This window comes from Malus sylvestris, chromosome 5 (genome assembly GCF_916048215.2).
Source record: "Malus sylvestris chromosome 5, drMalSylv7.2, whole genome shotgun sequence".
NCBI classification, from domain to species: domain Eukaryota; kingdom Viridiplantae; phylum Streptophyta; class Magnoliopsida; order Rosales; family Rosaceae; genus Malus; species Malus sylvestris.
In genome coordinates this window covers 31,102,164-31,126,148 of record NC_062264.1, presented here as the reverse complement: position 1 = coordinate 31,126,148, position 23,985 = coordinate 31,102,164, and the positions used below count along the sequence as shown (strand labels likewise).

The following is a 23,985-nucleotide window of genomic DNA, read 5'->3' as shown; positions in this document are numbered from 1 at the left end:
TATAATTATTCATACGAATGATCTTTTTGAACAATTAAGGCCATCTCCAACCAAAAGGTCCAGAGGGTTGGATGAGCAAAAATAGTCTGAAAATCATCTCTAACCGAGCAGTGGCGAATGCAGGAATTTTCGGCAGGAGGGGCGAAATTTAAAAGCGTAAAAGGTTCATAAAAAATATAGACAACCAAATCTTTGTACATAATATACAATATTAATATTGTTCATAACTACCTGGAATACTTGAAGGAGGATTTGGAGTAACCGAAATATTCGAAGAAAGACTACCTGGAAATATTCGAAGAAGGACTATCTGTTGTACCCGGAATATTTGAAGAATGATTTAAACACTATTTCTTATAGTATTGTTACGTACATTATGTAATTGTACAATAGAAACAAAATGGATAAAAAGCATATTACGCTAATTCTATATCAATTAAACAATTAATGCAAAACACCACTTACAAATTGTAGGTATTATAGCAGTCAAACAATGTGCATAGTTATTATTTTTATATAAGTATGATAAATGTTTTATATAAAAAATAGATAAGTATACCTAGTTCATAAAAGGAAAAAACAAACAAAAAAAACATAAAAAAATAAAAATAAAAAAATGAATGAAAAATTAATTAGAGATGCTTGGGTTCAAATGACATGTGGACCATAAATGTCAAAGGATTTGTTCTATTTGAATAAAACGTCATCGTCCACTTTAAGTGCTCAGCCAAACGACATCGTTTGCTAAGATTTGTTTTATAATATTGCTTCTTCCTCCTTGCCGATTTTGTTGCTTGGGTTTTGCCTTTCCTCACAAGGTGGTTTCAGGTAGTCTGGGTGGGTAAAATAGACTTCGGTGAAGGGGTTTTTCGGGAACCGGATGGGCAACTTCCCACTCTTTCCATAACGTGTGTCCGCCCATGGCAGCAGCAAAAGTTGTAGAACGTTCTTACAGGTTTTCCGACTAACGAGAGGGGCGGCTAAGGGAGTGGTGGCCGCCACTCCTCGTCCTCATGTGACTTTGCCATTGCAACTAAGGGCTAGGCCAGAGGGCTCGTGGGCCCCACGGAATCTGAAAGGGCCAACCGGCTGGCCCAATCCAGCCAGCCAGCCCCGAGCTGGGCTAGAAATTCTAGTATTCCTGTCAGATATAACCGACAGGAATTTTAGGTCAAATTCCAAATGTAACGGCTAGCTGACGTCAGTTAGCCGTTATTTTTGAAATGTTTTTTACCGTTTTTTTTTATTTTTTAATTTTACACAATTTTTTTCCTATAACTTTTTTTTTTTTTTCTATAACTACTATTTTACAAAATTTGTTTTATATTTTTTCTATAACTTCCTATAACTTGAATTTAAGTTGTAGTTTTTAAATAATAAATTATGTTTAGCCCTATGGCCCTTTGGCCCTCGGTTGGAGACAGTTTTTTTGTGATAGGGCTAAAACGAGCCATATGACCCTTTGGCCATCGGTTAGAGATAGAGGCAAATATGGTCATATATTGTTCATTAAACTATTAATTTCTTGGAGGGCCATAAGGCTAAAACGAGCCATCTGGTCAGCCTTCGGTTGGAGATGGCCTACCAAGCATCCTACACTACAAAAAGAACACCACTCAAAAGAAAGAATTTGGTCGGGCAAAGTTAATTGGGCAAATATCGTAGCTGAAACTTTTGCCCAGCGAATTGTAGGACTTCGTTGGGCAAATGTTGTTTGCTCGATGAAACAGTTTTATTGAGCGAAGTGCGTTGATCAACTTAGCTTGACTTTTTAAACATTTTTAATTAAAATTTTAAATACATTAATTAGTTTTAATTATATTAATTTTAAAAAATTACAATATAAAAAAGTGTATTTAATTATATTAATAAGTATTGAAATATTAATACAAATGTATGGAATATATTCCTAGGGTGATGGCTGAAGGTTGCTTGGAAGATCATGAAGGAGAATGCCAAAGGTTTCCATTGTCTGCGCCATCCCAGCAATGCACGGCTGAAACTCATCATCCCACAGGGCCCAAGCACACATCTTCTTTCTGAGCTTTTTCTCAATGGCGCACTTCTTCTCGATGGCGCAAAGCCTCTAACTCCATCTCCAACTGCTATAGTTTGGAAGACGTCCCACTTGGAGACTGAGAGCTAGATGAAGAAGATCCCCCAAGGTCCCAACCCTAACCTGCTCCTAGGCTGTGAAACTACTGGCCTTTCTGTCACCCAACCCCATCCATCAGCAACTGTAGAGACACATTTGGATCAGATGTCAACTGCTCTAGTGGTGTGTCTGGTTGCTAATGGGAGAGATTGGCGAGATACTTTTCCTTCTGCGACAAACAAGCTTACCAAAAAAAGGAGAAATTAATTCAAATTATCAATCACAATTCTAAAATTTTTAAGTGCAATGAAATTTGAAATTAAAATTTGGAACATAATACTTACATAAATGTCGTCAGTCACATGGTTGCCATAATTGACATGTGTATCCCCCCAAGCGTCGACTTTCGGGAAAAGCAAACTCTTCTTATGATGTTCATTGATTCGGAATGTCAATGGCCGAGAACTAGAATGATAGAGGTTTTGCTTCACTTCATGGTTACCCTTATTTGCTGTGATTTCCAATGTGAATAAAAAATATTAACTAAATTCAAACAAATTTAAATAAATAATAAACAAAAAATTGAAATAAAATTAAAAAAAACTTACAAGAATTTTTGGGCTCTAAAAATGACCACAAAGTTAAGAATTTTTGGGCTCTAAAAATGACCACAAAGTTAGTGACACTCCTCTATCCTTTTTGCGAACTCCATGGGTGGATTAGTTATAGCTTCAGCAGGAGATGCACAAATTTGGTAGTACATGTGCAACTCGTATTTTTACTCCCTTGTACCGATTAGTCCACACCCAGTTTACATACTCGGACATACCTGACACTTCCACATCGACCTCGAAGTTAACCTGAAATAGACAAAAAGCAAGTGTATTTGTTTAATGTTACTCTAAATAAGTAAAGGTAATAAAAATAATAATTTTATAAAACACATAAGATCTCTTTCATCATTGCCTCATGCACATCAGGGGCGAACTTGGTGTGGATGATGGCTCTCATGTCATGAGTCAACATGCTGTTGACTTTGACGTCCGCTCACTGTTGTAGTGGGTCATAAACGACCACAATCTTAGCTTGCATTATGTTGGTGATCTAGTTCGAGGACAAGCCTCTACAAATCCCTGCAAATTTACCTTCTTCCGACCCCGGCTAGAAGTTCTCTGTCTCCTGTTGGGCGCATGACCGTCGAATTAGCATCTGCCTCTACGGTGTCACCAGTGGGGGCTGGAATGGCTCAACGCCATGCCATTTCTAGTTGTGCATTCGTCAGGCATATCAAGGCTCCCAAATTGATGAAGCGAAGGAGTGGGCCCAGCCGCCGACTTGGCGATGGCCAGTTGGCTGCCACTGGTCCTACCCGTGGAATATCCGACATCACTGTCGTTGAGTCATTATACAAAAATACACTATTAAATACATTAATTCATAAAATTCATACAGAATCACCTAATACTTCCTACAAATTTCCAAATTTCAAATATTTCCTACACAGTACAAATATTTCCTACAAATTTCAAAAATTTCCTATAAATTTTCACAAATTACACATGCAACTTACATAAATAAATAAAACACCCCAAGATTTTACACATGCAACTAATATAAATCAAAGAGATGGGCAAACATACCTTTGGTTATTTGAGAATTTGAACATGACGGAGAAAGGGAAGTGAGCGAGAGGGCGAGTGAGCAAGAGGGCAAGTGAGTGAGGAGGCAAAGAGAGAGCACAGAAAAGGCAAAGATAGAAAGAGAGCACATAAAGAAAGATCAGCAACGATGTGATGAAGAAGAAGTAGAAGAAAGCTCTCGGGCTGATATAAAATTATCAAACCTTTGCACGACAAATAAGGTTCTAAAATTGTGTCACACGTATTTTGATCAGTGTGCAGACAGAGATTGCATCACACAGAGTAACATGTTCTTCTTTTGAAGAGTATAATCTCGACACGTTACGACGCTACTCATGAGTTTGTTTTGCATTTGAATTCCATACCCCATTTAGTCGTGGTACAAGCAACATATTAATTAGTACCTACAACTGTAAGTCTGTAAGTGCACAACTAAATCCATATTAATACCACAATTAACAAGAGAAATTGATCATTTCTAATCTCGATCGTTCTATTCTGTTGAAAATTCAATAATAACAAATCTGTAACATTTTTTTTAAATTGTGTGTAAAACTATGTATATGTTAAAAGTTCGGTGTTAATTTCAACGTATTGCAGAATAACTCACTTCTACGTCATTATTGATGTCGAAATCTATAAGACCTTTTGGATATCTACCTATGTAGACCATCAAACCCCAAAATTTTAAGATGGTGATTATCTAAACTCATTCTGGTAGACACTACCATTTTAAGCTTAGATGCGAAAAAAATTGAGGTTCCATAGTAAAACTAATTGGCAATATAGGGAATAGTCCAACTTATTTATAAGCACATGGAAGATCCATTCTCCCGTCAATGTGGGCTTCATTCTCAACACGCCTCTTCACGTGTGACAAATTTTTAAGTCTAACATGTATACAACACAAAGGGGTGACGTGGAGATCGTGTGGTCCTTTGACTTCACACATGGGACAATATGCTTTAATACTATACCCATGAAAATTGAGGTTTTACCATAAAACCAGGTGGTAGCATAGAAAATACTCAACCTAACTTATTTATAAGACCATGCAAGATCCCTCCCCATCAATTTTGTGAGATTCAATCTCACCAAGATGATCATAAAATCCAAGCTTCGAGCTCTCTCTGTGGTAGTAGTACACAATGACATCAATGATAGAAGATCAAATCCACTGTCGGCGATGCCAAACATGATCAGGGTGACCCGGATTTATGTACAGCTGGAAAAGGGTAGGGTTAGGGTACCATAAAGTCCGTCCAACCCACCAAGGCTTATGAAATGTGCATTTTATTTTCCCCAACCATAAAGTTATATGTACATTTGTGGTCCAAGGATAAAGTTGGTGCATATAGATTAAGAAAATACCAAATGTGATGGTTTAGCACTAGGTTCTTCAACATTCATATGGGACAAAATTTTCCACACACATATGCATCTTTTACATGTCGCAAATGCCTTGCTAGAAATAGTTTTTCAAACGATTATCACCAACGTGGGGACCTTCTCGGCCGTGCATGCCGAATTTATTCAAATACAAATCTCAAACAACTAAAACGAAATTTATGGTTTTCATTTGTCTAAGATGGAAGCAACATATTCCACAAAACCTACCAAACGAAAAGAAATGATGTGGATAGTTTTCACTGCTGAAGGAAGGATTTCTCATGACACAACAACAATTGAATAATTGAAGTGAATATGATGCCCAAATGTTACTTTATCGTAATGGTAGAAAACAATCATGTCTATATATCATGGTGCGAGTTTGATCTAATAATTTACAATTTAACTAGCTAACGCTATTATTTCTAAAAAAAAAATATGAATATGATGTCAGTTTAAAGTTGCATGTTGCGCATTGCGATGTGTATTTTTAATTATTTCTATTAACTTAAGATCAAACATGATTTTAATTATGTTACTCAACAAGTCAAATTTTAATTATTTCCATAAAATCGCGATGAAGCTTCTTGATTCAAGCATCTAATGAATCTTAACATCCTTCCATGGCGTCGAACCTTTGGAGTAGCATGTTGAGAGTGTTGTTTATCATAGCAAGATGATTATGCGATTCCATAGCTTTCTTCGTCAACTTAGGTAGCAGAGAAGGGATGGAGGAGTCAAGATTGGCTCAATACCAATAATAGATCATCGATCAACCTTAACTCAGAGAAGCCATGAGAGAGAGAGAGAGAGAGAGAGAGAGAGAGAGAGAGAGAGAGAGAGAGAGAGAGAGAGAGAGAGAGAGAGAGAGAATGACAATTGAATTTCAATACTATTTCATAACTGCCTTTCTGTTACTTACAAGCCAAACTATATAGCAACTATCCCTAACTAATTTTATCCAATTACAGCTGTACTAACAACCTTATTACAAGTATTACAGCTCAATCACTCAGATGATGACATTTGACACAATCACAATTGCTCTATAACTACTCTTAGCTACGAGTAATCCCATTAGAATCCTAACAAATCATGATCAGGTGACCCGGATTTATGTACGGCTGGAAAAGGGTAGGGTTGGGTACCATAAAGTCCGTCCAGCCACAAGGCTTATGAAATGTTGCACCAAGTATAAAGTTGGTGCATATATATTAAGAAAATACCAAATGTGATGGTTTAGCACTAGGTTCTTCAACATTCATCATATGGGACAACATTTTTCACACACATGCATCTTTTACATGTCGCAAATGCCTAGCTAGAAAATAGTTTTTCATACGATTATCACCAACATGGGGACCTTCTCGGTCGTCGATGCCGAATTTATTCAAATACCAATCTCAAACAACTAACATAATTTTATTATATGCACGAGGGATATTCTTATTCGTGATTAAGATTGTGAAAGTTGGTAACGAAATTTATGGTTTTCATTTGTCTAAGATGGAAGCAACATATTCCACAAAACCTACCAAACGAAAAGAAATGATGTGGATAGTTTTCACTGCTGAAAGAAGGATTTCTCACGACACAACAATAATTGAATAATTGAAGTGAATATGATGCCGCAAATGTTGCTTTATCGTAGTGGTGGAAAACAATCATATCTATATATCATGGTGTGAGTTTGATCTTCACCCTTTTCTTCTAATAATTTACAAGTTAACCTATTAACGCTATTATTTCCTAAAAAAAAATTATGAATATGATGTCAGTTTAAAGTTGTGCATGTGTAATTTTAATTATTTCTATTAACTTAAGATCAAACATATGACTTTAATTCTGTTACTCAACAAGTCAAATTTTAATTTAAAGATTATTGCATAATATACTTTTACCATCACCCTGCATTCAGGTTCAAATAGGAATCGCAAAATGAAAAATCAGATTCTTTCCGTGTAATGTGGACGTGGATAAGATATTTTAACACGAATGTTTGCGTTGGAATTTAGGAGTGCGTCGGCTAATGCCTGAAACAGATTCCATTCATGCTGCAAGTAGCAGCAAAAGAGAATATTGATTTCTACTACATTTTTGAAATCTATAGTAAGGGAAGGGGATTCACAATATACTTTAATCCAAGTATTATTAGAGTATTCTTAAAAGAAATATTAAATGTAAAACATTAAAATGATATTTGATGACTTATACGATAATTGGACATTTTGTACGATTTTTTCTTCACTTGATATGTTAAATAAAAATGTTATTCTATAATTTATTTTCATCTTTTTGTAGGGTTTAACTATTGAGACAAATGATCAAATACTTAGAACACTCAACAATATTTATTATGATTTTTTTTTTTTATCAAGAAAAGAAATTTATTGAAAGGGACTACCCCAAGAACAACCAGTACCAGTATAATCGAAACGTAAAGCTTGGGTCGAATAGGCAGAAAGAGTGCCATACCAGATAAGAGTATTTGCACTACTGATCCCTACACTTGTAATCACACCAGCGAGAACATATTCCATGAAATATTCTAAGGGCCAGACTTCTAATATCTTCAATAATTGTTTTGATTCTCCAAGAAACTCTAGACCTCCCTTCAGCCACCTCAATTACTAGTTCAAAGCCACCTTCCACGCGTAAGTTTTTAATAAATGTATAAGAAAAAGCACACAAAATAAAATCTAAAAACTAAAAACTTTTTCACCTCCATGATTTTGTTTTCCTTTTGTTCTTTTTTAGTCTTCAACTCTCTTCCATCAGCTTTTTGTCCCTCATTTCCTTTATATATATTTTCCTCATATCTCAAGTACGAAAAGTGAAAATCAAAAAATAAAAACGAAATATTCATTAAATAGACTATAAGTTATTTTGATTTTCTAGATGGTTGCATTAATTCTTCTTTGTTTATTTCCCCTCATTTCCACAGCCCTTCTTGTCACTTAAATTTATCGCAGTGGAGAAAAGTAATCATGTCTCTGTATCTTGATGCGGGTTTGATCTCCACTGATTCCCCATAGCAACTAAGAATTTAACCCATTAACGTTATTGTTTGTAAAAAAATGAATATGATGCATGACCACATTAAAGTTGTGCATCGCGATAATGTAATTTTAATTAGAGAAACTTTGAATGCGATCCCTAACTATCAATATTCCTTGACTGAAACCTTGTCTGTTTTGTTTTTCTATCAAAGTCCTTGACATTAAAGTAATAGTGTAACACTATATTTTTTAAATTAAAAATTGAAATTTGTATTTGTTTATATGATAACCCATAATTTGTGGGATTAACAATAATAAAATATAAATTATACTCTCTATTATATTTTGTGTCTTACGTATATATATATGGTACCTTCATAAAAAAGTATTGTACCAAAACATGGGTACATTCTTCAAAACACAGAAAAAAAGAAGATATTAGGCTTAATAACATTAGTAAATTTCTTCGATTAAACTTGATATAGATACATTCTCAAATCAACAGAAAAAAATGTACCAATATAAGTTTAAAAATGGATTAAAATTTATGCATAGATTTTATATTAAAAAATTGGGTACATTTACATTTTATATTAAAAAATTGTACATTTTACATATAACAATTCGGTATATTTAAGAATTGGTACATTTCAGATTAAAAATTTGAGAACCTTTTTATAAAAACTAATGGGTACAAACTTATTCTAATTTAATTTTTTTTATTTTGGAAATGTTTGAATTGAAAATTAATTAGGAGTTTAATAGAGGTGTGAGTATTAAAACCCTAAATCAATTGCTAATTTTTGTTTTAAAAAATATGTAATAAACATGTAAATTTATTATCATATTAATGCTAGGAACTTAAACAAAAATTTGAAAACTAATAAAGTATCAGTTAATGAACATTTGTAATTAGGAACTAGATACTAATTTTTCCTTTTAATTATTTCTTTTAACTTAAAGATAAAACTTATGATTTTAATTCTATTACTCATTAAGTCAAATTTTAGTCTAAAAATGATTGCATCACCTGAAAAATAAACTTTTAACATCACCCTGCAAACAGTTCTAACAGGAATCGAAAATGAATCAATCAGATTCTTTCCACGTAAAATATACGTGGAGACGATAATTAAAACGACTGTGTGCGTTGGAATTTAGAAGTGTGTCGGCTAATTAATGCCATGAAACAGATTCCATTCATGCTGCAAGTTGTGACAAAAGAGAATATTGATTTCTACTAAATTTTGAAGTCTATATTAACTAAGGGAAGGGAATTCATAATATACCATAGGCTCATTTGGAAGTATCTTTAAAATTACTGAGAGCATTTTCAGAAGAAGTCGAAATTATCACATAGATATATAATAATAAAAAATAATAACAAACTCTTTTCAACAGTCATCACTTTCTTAAATGACGTTGAGTCAATTGAAGGCAAAACGATATGTTATCAAATTTGACAGTTGCTGTCAAATTTATTTAATAATTTTTTGATAGATGTGATGCAATCAAGGTTTAAAATATTGATATTTCGTCGATAATATCGTTTTTTTGAGAGCGATGACGGAGACTCCTGGGAGGCGCCAATGACGGAGAGGACGGCGAAAAGGGCCGCCATGAGAGCGACAACGGAGGATGCCTTTGAGACTGCCATTGTTGATAGGGTTTGGACCTCTCTGTTCGTTTAGGAATCTAGGGTTTTTGAAGACTCAGAGAGACTGAAAGCACAAAGTGGCGCAAGTTGGATTTGAGATCCAATTTTGAGGTTCTGAAAATGAAAGGGCGAAGAAGAATGAAGATGAGGGAAGAGAGAGAGTAAAAGATTCAATTTTGAGTTTCTAAAAGGGCAAGGAAAGAAGAAGAAACGAAATTTTCTTCTTGGGTTTCTGAAAGGTCAAAAGCTGGTGATGGGTGGTGATGTGAAAGAGGTAAGGTGGGCAGCTACTTTCATCAGATGGTTTATTATGAAAACCACCCACTTGCATGGGCGTGGGCTTTTTATATTTTAAAAGTTTGGGAGGTATATTATATTATTATTATATATATATATAAATTATAAATTATTAGATATTTTTTTTCCTAGGCAAGCATATTAGATATGTACATAAAACATTCACATATGTATGTTCTTTTATAAGAAATAACATATTATTCAATAATTATTTACATCTGATATAGTAAATTTAATTAATTCATATAATATATAAGAAATTTACCTAAATTCGCCTAAGCGCCCGCCTAGATCCCGCCTAGGCGCTAGGCGCCAGCCCACCGCTCGACTAGCGCCTAGCGCCTAGCGTTTTTTAGAGCCTTGGTATTTATAGCTGGGGGTTTTTTGTGGGGAGTGGCAGGCAGGTCGGGCAACTGCTCGTTAGAAACAGGCTAGCCAATTGTTATTGGTTCGGCACAACAGCTCACATTGCTTAATCCCTTGCTTAGATGAGTGTAAAATATTGTACTAATTCATTATATATAAATGATTATGGTGTGTTTAAACTTCTTTCATTAATTACTACATATTTTCTACACTCACAGTGTTTGCCAGCTCGCTATATAATCAACTTAAATCAGTTAAATTCATCATGCAATGCATTTCCTTCCAATTTTTTGTGATAAACTAATAGATAATTGACTAAATAAACATCCTGCAAAGTTTCAATAAAAATTTGTAAGTTTTTCTTACAATTTCCGTGGTTTTTATTCAATTTTTATCGATATCGATAATTTCCTGATATTTCTATCGAAATTTCCGTGTTTTTGGACTACTGATATTTCCGATACCATCGATATTTTAGACCTTGGATGCAATACATAATAAATATTGTTGTATGTTCCAAGTATTTGATTGGTGATCTCAATAATAGGACCCCCACAAAGAGATGAAAAATATTATAGAATGACATTATTATTTAACATATCGGGTGAGCAAAAAATTCTGAAAAAGTTTTAAGAGAAAAAATTTGGGTCCCAAAAGCACTTGGAAGTGCTTTTTGTAAAAATCACCAGTTATGTTCTTTCTTGTAGGAAGCACTTCAAGTGTTTTGTTAGGATTCACGTACATTTGGAAGCAGAACATATTGGTTAGAATATATCAATCCTTCTGTTTGGGCAGTGTGACTTACGTTTTGGATCCAAGGTTCCAGAACATTGTCCCAAACATCATTGCCACAAAGGTTGTGTAGATCAATTTGATGGCTGTGTACAGCGGATTGTGCCAATAGGACCAATGTTGTTTCCATAAGCAAGCTATGTTAGGAATGTCGGTACTACAAGATAGAGAATGCACAAGGTAAAGTAGAAAATGGACACCAAGAATTTATGTGGTTCGGCAATTTATGCCTACGGCCACGAAACAAGGATCAATCTTCACTATATGAAAAAGATGAGTACAACAAGAGTAGTCTTACCAAGCCAAAGACAAGGCTTGATGGATACAAGAAAGTATGACACACACTTTCTATCACTCTAAATTTCACTCACAATGTGCAGTGGAACACTCTCACTCTCACTCTTGGAGTGGAACTCTAGCTTTGGACTTGATCCTTTGCTACTCACACTTGGTTCTTAATTGGTTACATCGCTACAACATCACACCCATATTTATAGGTGAGGGTTTGACATTCTACTAGTTTCTAGTGTATTCTTCAAACCTCTAGCATAAAAAATTCTAGACTAGCCACAAAATTGTAGCTTCTAGATCTTTCCATTTGCAACCAAGGAAGCTAGTACTCTCTAGCTTCTTCCATCAACTTAATAACATGCTAGAATTGTCTAGCATGCTCCAGCCACCTCACTTGCTTACTAGAATAATCTAGAACATTGGTCATGAGCTGGACCATATAACAACAAGCTATGCATTGGGTTAAAAATGGCTGAGAGTATTGAGTAGGGAAATGAAGATCCTTGGAATCAGAAGCAGGGGTGCTTAGTTCTTTAATAAGTTCTTTGTTTCTCCGGCAATTTATGCCATATATAAGTACGTTTTGTCGAGAAATCTTGTTTACAAAGAGAGACATTCATTCATAAATGGTTTTTTAGGCCGATAGGTAATAAGCAAACCTGTACAGTTCTGAGTTCTTATACACTTCAGCAAAATCAATCTCCATAGCCATTTCTTTGGCTGACGAAGTGACTTCCAACATCCATGTTGCTGGATTGTAGCCATCCCTAATCTTACTGACGTTATCAATCCCCTATATATAAAAGTGAATGCTGAAAAACCTTCAACAATTATAAAGCTATCGAGACTTGAAATTTCTTCCTTCACTATACCTCAAAGTACTTGATCAAATTGCAACAATGGTGGCCTAATGATCCTACGTAGATATCTTGTCGTCCTTTTTTCAGAACGAATAGCTGCAACGACATGTTATATACATATCATAGTCAAGTAGAAAAGACCAATCAAAATAGAGTTCAAAGTTCAAACAATTTATATCAGAGATGATTTTGATTTTCACCTCATCGAAAGCATCAAATATGTCAATGCTTGGCTGATGGATGGTGCAGACGACTGTTCTTCCAGTGTCAACGGTGTTCCTAACTGCTCTCATAACAATGGCCGCAGCTCTTGCATCCAAGCCTGAAGTCGGTTCATCCATGAATATTATGGAGGGGTTAGCCACTAGTTCAACCGCAATGGTCAGCCTCTTACGCTGCTCAGTTGAAAGACCGCTCGCACCAGGCAACCCTACTAATGTTTGCCTCAACAGATTCAGCTCCACAAGTCCCATCACTTCCTCAACGAACATCTGCAATCATGTCCAATTGAAAGTTAATGATCGACAATGAGGCCGGTAATTGCCTTAAAACAGGACCAAATTTTCCATCAGTTCATAAATAATTAAATTTAAGCTTACAAATTAAGTTCATATACCACCTTCCTGGTTTCAGAATTGATTTCTGAAGATAAACGCAGCCATGCCGAGTACGTCAATGAGTCATAGACAGTAACATGAGGAGAGCCGATGTCATTCTGCTCACAATATCCAGAAATCCGGGCAAACGATTCTTGCTTTCTAGGGTACCCGGAAATTATGATATTTCCCTCAATATATCCACCAGTTTTTCTACCAGCCAGTACGTCCATTAGAGTTGTTTTACCAACCCCACTCACTCCCATTAGAGCTGTCAAAACACCTGGCCTAAAAGCACCACTCATGCGCCTAAGGAGCACCAGTTTATCCTTGGGAACACCTTCATTCTTCATTTCCTGCAATTTCGATTCAAGGAAATGTCTCACAATATTGGATTTGCACAAGGCTGTCAAGTGTCAAACACATTTTAACTTTGGTTGCATATACATTACCTGTGGCACGTCCACGGAGTATGTGATTTCATCAAAGGTGATGGAATGTGGTTCGAACGGAAGAACCATTCCTCTTTTCTTGTTACCATTTGTGTCATCAGTAGCTTCTTTTGTAACTGAGGAAGACCTGGAGGAGTTACTTCCATTTCCATTTTCTGTACATCCACAAAATTTGGTTTTCGTCAATAAGATGAAAAAAAAATTAATGCCGGATAGAACTATTGTACACAAAACCGACATACACACAATGTCAGATGTATTACCTCTACAAACTTGAAGAGTCGAGATAGGATCTTCCAACGTAACAACCTGTGGCTTCCCAATTGCTGCACAATGTTTTATATATTATGAGTTAACTCTCGCTTAAAAGATATGGTGCAAATAATTAAGATGAAAGTACTCACGCTTTAGATACATGAGAGCCAAAGTGAAAAAACTGTTGAATATAAGCATGTATCCAGCCAATACTCCCGCGCTAATCCAATACCAATGAGGCTCTGTGAAGAATCCTAGCGACTTCAGAACAGTGACTCCCAATGGTTTCGTTGAGTTCGGAAGAACCTTCAAGGTAAAAAAGAAAATTCGACTATGAATTGGGGAAAACACATACTAGAATGTTAGAAATGGTTAATGTTCAAAGGGATTACATGTCTCCAACTCTTTCCGAGGAACTCATTGACTACTAATGCATTCTGTCCATACATCAAAGGCGATATCCAATAGCCCCCTGTCCACCATTTCTTTATATCCTCTGTGCCGTCTAAGTCGAAAGATAAATATACAAGTTCAAATAACAGTAAGTAATGAAACATGAAGTGTCTTTTTTACTGTTATACCTCTTGACAGGACAAAACCACCCAAGGCGAAAAGCACGAGAAGAGCAAATGATTCGAATGTTTTGGAATAGTCATGCTTCTACCAATTCCAGCAATGGATCGGAACAACCCCGAAGCCATCTGATTAAGGAGTAAGAGTAGAAGGTATTGCTTGACCAACCTGCAGAATGGGCATGTATCTATCATTTCGGATGGAGAAAACATGAAAAAAAAAGTGGGAGAATTTTCTAATTATTTTTACCTTCCAACATTTGGATCGTATCCAATGACATAATAGGTGATAAATAAAGATGAGGATGCCAAATCATGACATACATTCTTTTTTAATTAACTAATTGTAATGTGCTATGTGTACAAGTTAGTTAGAAAGGTTATTAGCTGTTGTTGCTGTTATGACTATAAATACCATACTGATGTAATTATTTTTCAGATAAGTAATGAAATTGTAATATTTCAGAAACACATTTTCTTCTCAGTTTCTTTATGGTTTCATCGCCAACCGCCTCACGGCCTCTCTCGATCCTCTTCTCTTCCGCTCTACTTCTTTGATCTCTACCCAAATTCAATCGAATTCCTTGCTGATTTTGTACTCCGATCTTCGATCTCGATCTGTTTTCTTGATCTTCAATGGCGTCTCCGTCTGCGACTGCTTCTCTTTTTGAGTCGGTTCCAATTCCAAATCCCTCTTCAAACCCTAATTCCTCTCCTTATACCTCTCTCACGATCCAAAACATTAGCAGCATGGTGCCAATCAAGCTCAAGCGGTCCAATTATCTCCCATGGTGCTCTCTGTTTGCCCCAATTCTTAGGCACTATCGGCTTCTTGGTATCGTCAATGGCACCTAACCTTGTCCGGCACCACTTATGCCTGATCGCACTCTAAATCCGGCGTTCAAAATTTGGTATGAGAAAGATCAAAACCTCCTGATCTGGTTCAATTCCACATTGTCTGAGGAGGTGATTCCGTTCACCGTTGGAGTTTCGTTGTCTCGTGATCTCTGGCTCAAACTCGAGCAACGATTTGGGGGCATTTCTGATGCACATGTTCATCAGCTTCGATCGCGACTTCAAAGCATTCAAAAGGGTTCACAATCCATGTTTGATTACCTGCAATAGCTCAAAGAGATCTCTGACTCTCTAGCTGCTGCTAGAGCCCTAATCTCTGATCGAGATCTAATTGCAACCACTCTTGTTGGTCTTCCTGATGATTTTAAGTCCTTCACTGACTCAATCATGCTTCGTTTATCCTACATATCTTTGGATGAATTGCATGGATTGTTACTCACCAAAGAACTTTCTATGATTCGTCGCAAGAAAGTTGCCTCATCCAATATTACTAAACCGTTTCATGCTTTATCGGTCCAAACTCAACCACCACTACTTCCCATACCGCCTCAGGCGTATGTCATTCAGAATCAACCACTACAACAATCTTTTCGATATAATTCGAATCGTGGAAAGAACAATCGCTTCTCCAATAATTGTGGTAATTGAGGAAATTATCGAGGCAATAATTTCAACAGTAGCTTCAATCGCAACAATACCACAACTCACTCTCGAGGCTCTTCTTCTGGTCCTCGAGCCCCTTGTCAAATCTGTGGAAATTCAAGTCATGAAGCCATTGATTGCTTTTACCGTATGAATCTGGAGATCTCTGGTCGAATTCCTCCTGCTAAGCTCCAAGCAATGTGTGCACGTTACAATGCCAAGTCTTCTCCTACTTGGTTGATTGACTATGGAGCTACCTCGCACATCACCAATGACATATCCAATATTCACTCTCCTACTCCCTACAATGGTGAAGAAAAAGTATACATAGGTGATGGTAAAGGTTTGTCCATTTCTCATGTTGGTTCCTCTACATTACGTACACCTGCTACTTTCTTTAAACTGAACAATGTCCTTCATGTTCCTCACATGAAGCACAATTTGTTGTTTGCTTTTCAATTTCTCTGAGATAATTATTGTTCATTAACCCTTGATTCTAATGGATCCGTTGTTAAGGATCGTTCTACGGGGAAGACGCTTTTGCGGGGTTCAGTTAAAGAAGGTTTTTATCCTCTGCAGTCCTCTACATCTAATCGTTCTTTCTCTGGTAATGTTCCTCCTTCACTCACTGCATCAGCTTTCGTCAATATTAAAGCTCTAGTCAAGATATGGCATAGTCGTTTGGGCCATCCTTTCGTCAGTAATGTTCCTCCTATTTTTTGCAAGGTTCTCTCTAAGAATAAACTTGTTGTGCAAGGTGCATCTTCAGTTGAATTCTTCTGCTCTTATTGTGCTATAGCTAAAAACCACAAGCTTCCTTTCAAAGCTGCAAGTTCTTCTGCATCCCATAGCTTGGCATTACTTCACTGTGATGTTTAGGGACCTGCTTCTGTCATTTCAGTTAGTGGTTTTCGCTATTATTTGTTGATAGTAGATGATCATACTAAGTATACCTGGTTTTTTCCATTGAAAGAAAAATCTGAGGTGTATTCTACATTTGTAACCTTTAAAACATATGTAGAAAATATTGTTGGGAATAAAATCAAGGCTATTCGTTTAGATTCAGAGGGTGAATTTGTCAGTTCTTCTTTTCAAGCTTTTCTTCAATTACATGGCATTTCTCATCAACTTAGTTGCCCACATACTCCTGAGCAAAATGGTTGTGTAGAAAGGAAACACCGACATCTTGTAGAGACAGCTCGCACTTTCTTAGTTGCATCTCATGTTCCTCACAAATATTGGGTTGAGGCTATATCTACTACCCTCTATTTGATTAATCAATTACCTATATCTGGTCTTCTTTGTTCTCCATGGGAATTGTTATTTCATACTTCACCAGATTATACTAGATTTAAGATCTTTGGCTGCAGCTGCTACCCTTGGTTAAAGCCCTATGTCTCTTTTAAGTTGGATGGTAAAAGTAAGGAATGTGTTTTCCTTGGCTATAGTCTACAACATAAGGGCTACAGATGCTTGGATCTCCTCACAGATCGGGTATACATATCCAGGCATGTCTTGTTCAATGAGAAATCCTTTCCTTTTTCACAAATTCATACTTCATAGTTCTTACAATCCACTGTTCATGTTCCTCCCATCATTGATCTTCACTTCCCTCTTTCTTCATCCTCACATTCCCCTACTCCTCAACCTCCTCCACTTGTTGTTCCACATATTTCCTCACCCTCCCCTTCTCAATCTCCTGATCAATCTATTGCTCATCCCTCTTCTGCAGCAGTTACTAACCATCATCCCATGGTTACTAGATCCAAAAATGGTATCTTTCGACCTAAAGCTTACTCTGCTACTAAACACCATTTGCCATCCACTCTTGATTATATTCCCACTACTTATAATCAAGCTTCTAAGCCCAGTGAATAACGATTAGCTATGCAAAATGAGTTTAATGCTCTTCAAACTACTGGAACTTGGTCTCTAGTTCCTTCTTCACCTTCTCAAAATGTGGTCGGTTACAAATGGGTATTTAGAATTAAGAAAAGGCTTGATGGTTCTGTTAAAAGATACAAGGCTCGATTAGTTGCCAAGGGCTTTCACCAACAACATGGACTTTATCAAGAAACCTTTAGCCCTATAGCTAAACCAGTCACTATTCGGATTTTGTTAACCTTTGCAGTTCAATATAATTGGTTTCTAAATCATCTTGACATAAGCAATGCATTTCTTCATGGTGACTTACAAGAAGAGGTGTTTATGCAACAACCTCCTGGTTTTATGGATTCCAATATGCCAAATCATATGTGTAAACTCAAAAAGTCTCTCTATGGCCTCAAATAGGCTCCTCGAGCATGGTTTGATAAACTCTTTCAAGCTCTCAAGTCCTTTGGATTCACTCAATCTTGTTCTGATGCATCTCTCTTTGTCATCAACGATCCTGTTCTAGTTATAGTATATGTTTATGTCGATGACATATTGATCAGTGGTCAGCAGTTTATTCAGAAACTTGGGTCTCTATTTCCAGTCAAGGACTTAGGTACCCTTCACTATTTTCTGGGGTTGGAAGTTCACAGATCATCCAAAGGTTTATTTCTTCATCAAAGCAAATATCTTCTGGATTTACTTCAGAAAACAAAAATGGAAGGTGCCAAGCCATGTTGTACCCCTCTTGGTACTACTAAACTGGATCACTGTGGCATTCCTCTATCAAATCCCACTGAATATAGATCCTTGATAGGTGCCTTACAGTATTTGACATGGACTAGGCATGATATCTCTTTTGTTGTCAATCAAGTATGCCAATTCATGCATACTCCCACTGATCTTCATCTGCAAGCTGCCAAAAGGATTATCCGATTCCTCAAAGGCACCTCTGATCATGGTTTATGGTTTCAGAAAAGTTCTCTTCATCTTTCTGCATTTTCTGATGCCGATTGGGCTGGTTGTCTATTTGATTGACGTTCAACTAGTGGTTTTTGTGTATATCTTGGAACAAACTTAATCAGCTGGAGTGCTAAGAAGTAGCCTACAGTGGCTAGATCCTCCACTGAAGCTGAATATCGATCTCTGACACATACTGCAGCTGAAATTACATGGATCTGCAAAGTTTTTCATGATTTTGGTTTTCCCTTATCTTCCAAACCTACAATCTGGTGTGATAACATATATGCTATCTCTCTTGCCTCCAATCTTGTCTTTCATGCTCGAACAAAGCATGTTGAGATCGATTATCATTACATTCAAGAGTTAGTTCTTGCTAATCTGCTTCAAGTTCAGTATGTGTGTACTAAGGACCAAATTGCAGATACTCACACTAAATCTTTAACCAAGAACCGGTTTCTTCTTCTTCAATCCAAGCTATCTCTTGGAACTCCAACTTCTTCCAAGCTCAGCTTGAGGGGGTGTAAAGATGAGGATGCCAAATCATGACATACATTCTGTTTTTAATTAACTAATTGTAATGTGCTATGTGTACAAGTCAGTTAGAAAGGTTATTAGCTGTTGTTGCTGTTATGACTATAAATATCATACTGATGTAATTATTTTTCAGATAAGTAATGAAATTGTAATATTTCAGAGACACATTTTCTTCTCAGTTTCTTTAATAAATACCCAAACCACAACTTCAACGCAGTTGATAGGGATCTTTAGGATCCACGTGGGAAGGGCATATGCCCACGGTGGAAAGAAGAGGAGGTTTCTCTGCTTATAAAATACCGGGAGCCCTGTAACAGTCATCGAAAGATCTGCCAGTCCATTGAACAAAACAGCGACCATGGAGAAAACAAAGCACTGGTATAAACTACCCCGTCATCTACTGAATCGCAATGCATCTCAGTTCGTAGGAACAATGTCATTGTAATCATAGCCATGATTGAGAGCTAAGAAAAATAAGTAAAATTTTAACAAACATTAAATGGAAGTTTGCGCGCAGCATCGAATGGGTCAAATAAAGTGAAAACAATACTTGGGCAAGCTTGAAAAGGTAGACAAATGAGTTCCTCTTCAGTTTACTAACGCCATATTTTTTTGTTGTTAATGCAGTTGGGTGGCTCTTGGCCTTGTCAAATGGAATTGCGAGTTCATCTGTAAGTTTGTGTCCGACATGGAATGATTGGAATGCCTCGACAAATTCTTCCACCGTAATGAACCTGTAAGGCTCATCTCTGCTTGCCCAATACTGCTCCTGATCCTTCCTTGATGTCACCTGCAAAATTAATGATTATTCACACATGAAAAATTATATTTGCGACACTTTTGTGTTAATGCTCAAACAAAAGCTATGTAGTGACCTACTTCTTGCAGGAGTCCGCCACGCCTTTCCTCTTGGGACATATGAACCCCATGGATTCGAAAAATTCAAGAACATTTTCGCGAGGACCTTGGTACACAATGTGACCATCGGAAAGCAGAACAATGTCATCAAACAGGTCATAAGTCTCAGGTGCTGGTTGCAGCGGTGAGATGAATGCAGTTTTTTTCAGAATGTGAACATATTGCTTAATCAAATTCACAATTTGATAAGTTGTGGAACTATCCAAACCCGTAGATATTTAGTCCATGAATAACGCTTTAGCCGGTCCAACAAGCATCTCACCTACATACAATTCATTGATTTATCAGAACTTCTCAAAAATTTATAAACCATGCTCTTTAAGAACTAGAATTATGTTTTTACCAGTTGTGACTCGTTTCTTTTGTCCGCTGGAGATGCCCCTTATTAAGTTATCCCCAACCAAGGTATCTGAACATACATCTAATACCAAAATCTGGAAAAATCAAATGAATTACTGATCAATAAAGTGTAATTTCAGAAAGTCCTCCTCTTATAGTACAAAATATAAACGTGATTTTGCCTTTAGTATATTCTGTCACAACTTGCGGCCTCTGGCTTTCTGATGCCACTGCCTATAATAACCGAAACAATGAATTAACAACACGTAAGTCGTTGATTAGATTGAAAACATAATTAACAACACACTAACTAACTAGTAGACCTCTCAAGTAGATATCTAAGTTCTGCTAAGTAGCTTTTCTTATTTCTCACCTTCATGTAGATATCTATGTCTGCATCAGGCTTGATATTCTCTTCTTTCTCTCGTCTGTTTAACTCTACTAGGATGTCTGCCATAATTTAAACCAACCACAAATAATCTTCGATTAATAGTCATCGGTTTGGTTCTGAAAATTGAACAAAGTCAGTTATCTAAACCCACCATAACGGGCTCCGACCCCATGGCATCTTGCAGAGAAGTTCAATGTTTCTCGGACTGTCAATTCTCCCATATGAACATCATGTTGGCTGGTATAGGCAGCAGTCCTCTGAGGCACAAACTCATGCATGCCGTGACCATTGTAGGTCACACTTCCTGAAAACTGCACAACAATTATTGCTAAATTAGTGAAAAAACCAACAGCAGCCCCAAAGCTAAAATCGAAAATCTGAAATCCAGATTGCATGTTGTCTAACCTGAAGATCCCGGTCAAGCTGTCCAGCCAAAGCCAACAAGAGGGTGGTCTTTCCAGAACTCGGAGGACCCAACAGCAGTGCCATTCTGTACAACAAACACATGATCAACCAAGTCATTTTCTTTTCGACCAAAAAATAAAACACAGATGAACCAAATTTGCAACATTCTCTCACCTGCAAGGCCTAATGATCCCACTAACATCTTTCAGGATAGACTAAGTGTTTTTTCTTGCTAGGAAGAATATGAAGGAAGTTCAACAAACCCTTTGGAACCCGAAAAACAAATAGTTAAGTAAGAATGTATGAAAACTAAAAACGAAATGGTTAAAAGATGGGTCCAAAGATTATTATATGCAAACTCTAGTAGTTAATGATTTACCTCCACTATATTAACACAGTAATTAAAAACTGTCGGCAGAGCCCTGCTTCCTGCATAAGCTTCAGCAGCAATTTTCAAATTCTGGAATCTAACTTCTATTTTCGGAATATCAATTCCAACTCTGAGATAAAAACAAGTAAAACAACCCCATTATTATCATAAACCGAGAAGATGGCAACACGCACAGTTGCGAAAACATTCAACTTCTTACCTATCAATGCGGCTCTTGAGTCTCAACCAGAAGTTCTCATGATCCTCCTCAGCTACGCCAACTAACCGCTCGATCAAATTCTTCCTGTCTTGCACTTCAAGATTGCTCACGTCAACTTCGTTGGCATGCCCTTGAGGAGTAGAGAGCAGGCCTTTGTTCAAGCGGTGAAAAGTCGGAAGTCTCTGAAGTGCAGCTCATTTGAGAGCTTCCTCATCGTCCTCCCCGCGTGAAGACGTTGAGAAAACATCGCTGTTATTGTCAATCCAGAAGGAAGAACTTCGTTTAAAACTGTGGCCTGCTTTCTCAAGATTACAACTGATCTCCATTGAAGAAGAACAGCTTGAACTTGGCCAGCTAGTAGCCTGAAACTAAAAACCAACAAAAACCCAAGTTTCTTTTCCTTCCAAAGTACCAAACTTTATGAATTAAAAGATAACAAATTACGTGTGTTGATATACACCCACACGTACATATATATAGAAAGTATGATGGAAATGGAAAAAGACTTTGGCTGCGTTGTTTGGCTGGCCACTTTCTCGAGCTTCTGTAGAAATTAATTTTAGAGGAAGATGAGGTATTAATTGGTGCTGTTAATTTCATTGGATATCATGTTAAAAAAAAATATTATTCTTATTATTTTTTTTGGTGGTAAAATTGGGGGTCAAAAGACCCAAAAAACTATTAACAAAACGTGTCTGAGGAAACTATTAACAAAACGTGTCTGAGGAAACTGAACAGCATCCTCAAAGATCAACCTATCCAGAAGAGGAGGCTCATATAAAGACCAATGTCGAACTTATGGCCTAAATCTGCCAAACCATCGACGACTCTATTCTTCTCATGATAAACATGTGAAACCATGCAAATCCAATCCTTGCGTAATAACTCTCGGCAAGCAGTAATGAGATGAGCTAAGAGGGTGCAGAGAGGAATTAAAATCCATTACTAAAGTAACAGCCACAACAGAGTCCATTTCAACAACACTTTTCTATAACCCAATCTCCAAGCAAGAGAGAAATCACCAAAAAGACCCCATAACTCATCATTAAGCACACTCCCCACACCAATATTTATGGTGAAACCAGCAATCCACTCACCTATGCAGCAACACGTAAAATCCCACTAGCACTAGAGCACTCCTTGCCACTCTTCCTACTACCATCCACATTCAACTTGACATAATTAGGAGTTGGAGGAACCCAGGCTAAAAAAATCTTACTCTTCACGGGCTTATTACCAAAATTTTGCACCTCAAAGCAGAGCCGGCTTTTGGGGAGTGTGACTGGTTCTATTGCGCAGGGCCCCAAAAATATTTTTTATTGAATATAATAATATATAAAATAATATTATATGAAAATACTATATAAAAATACTAATCAAATAAAAAAAAATATATATATAAATCTAATAAACCCAAAAGCCATAAGACTACATACCTAAAATATGTACGGAATTATATAAAATTATAATTAACAAGCTATGTTGGCAAAGCTAATCAATTAAAAGGGAAGAACCCCATCGAGGCAAACAATTCAGTGTCAGAGACTCAGAGTCCACTTTTCTTCTCTCACGCCAAAGTCCCATCGTTGCTTCCCACTTTTCTTCTTTCACACCAGAGTCCCAAACGTCAGAATCCCAAATGCCGTCGCTAGTGTCCCAGTCTGCTTCCCTTCTCTCTTCGTGCCATTGTTCTTTTTCCCACAAATTATTAAACCCTAATTTATAAATTCATAAAATTGAAGAGAAACTGATGAATCATGAAGACAATTCAACTGATCAAAGTGATGTAGACTTCGATTAAAGTAAGATATTTACTAATTTAAGTATATTGACTTGGAATTTGAAGATTTGGGTATTTCTCATCTATAATGATTTTTTTTTTCTTTTGTAATTTTTAGGGCAAAATCAAGAGGAGAGCAGTCACAAAAAATCACTAGACGCACACGTATTGCGGACTATCAAGTGTCATTGTTCATACTTACTACAATTTTATTGTGATCTTGTTTGAGATATAAAAGATGACAGCTTCTAGAAAATATCCATCTAGCTAATTGAAACATCGAATAAAAGAAAAGTTGAACAATTGACTCAGTCTCAAAAATGAGCTATTGATAGGTTCTTTTTGAAAGAAAAAGAACCACAAAGTTCAGTGAATGATATAATTTCGGAACAACAGGATGACAATGAGAAATTAGTTGATGATTTGGGCAATGTT

General features: G+C 36.6%; 1 long non-coding RNA gene and 1 pseudogene across 1 annotated transcript; both read right to left on the bottom strand.

Moving 5' to 3' along the window:
- Positions 1–1,843: 1,843 nt before the first annotated feature.
- LOC126624108 (uncharacterized) lies at positions 1,844–2,739 on the bottom strand. The gene is made up of 3 exons (XR_007623984.1): positions 2,704–2,739; positions 2,440–2,606; positions 1,844–2,338 (listed from the first exon to the last, which is right to left on the bottom strand). It is a non-coding gene; the product is annotated as an uncharacterized LOC126624108 (long non-coding RNA).
- An 8,505-nt stretch (positions 2,740–11,244) lies between these two features.
- LOC126622779 (pleiotropic drug resistance protein 1-like) lies at positions 11,245–22,408 on the bottom strand (annotated as a pseudogene).
- Positions 22,409–23,985: the final 1,577 nt, after the last annotated feature.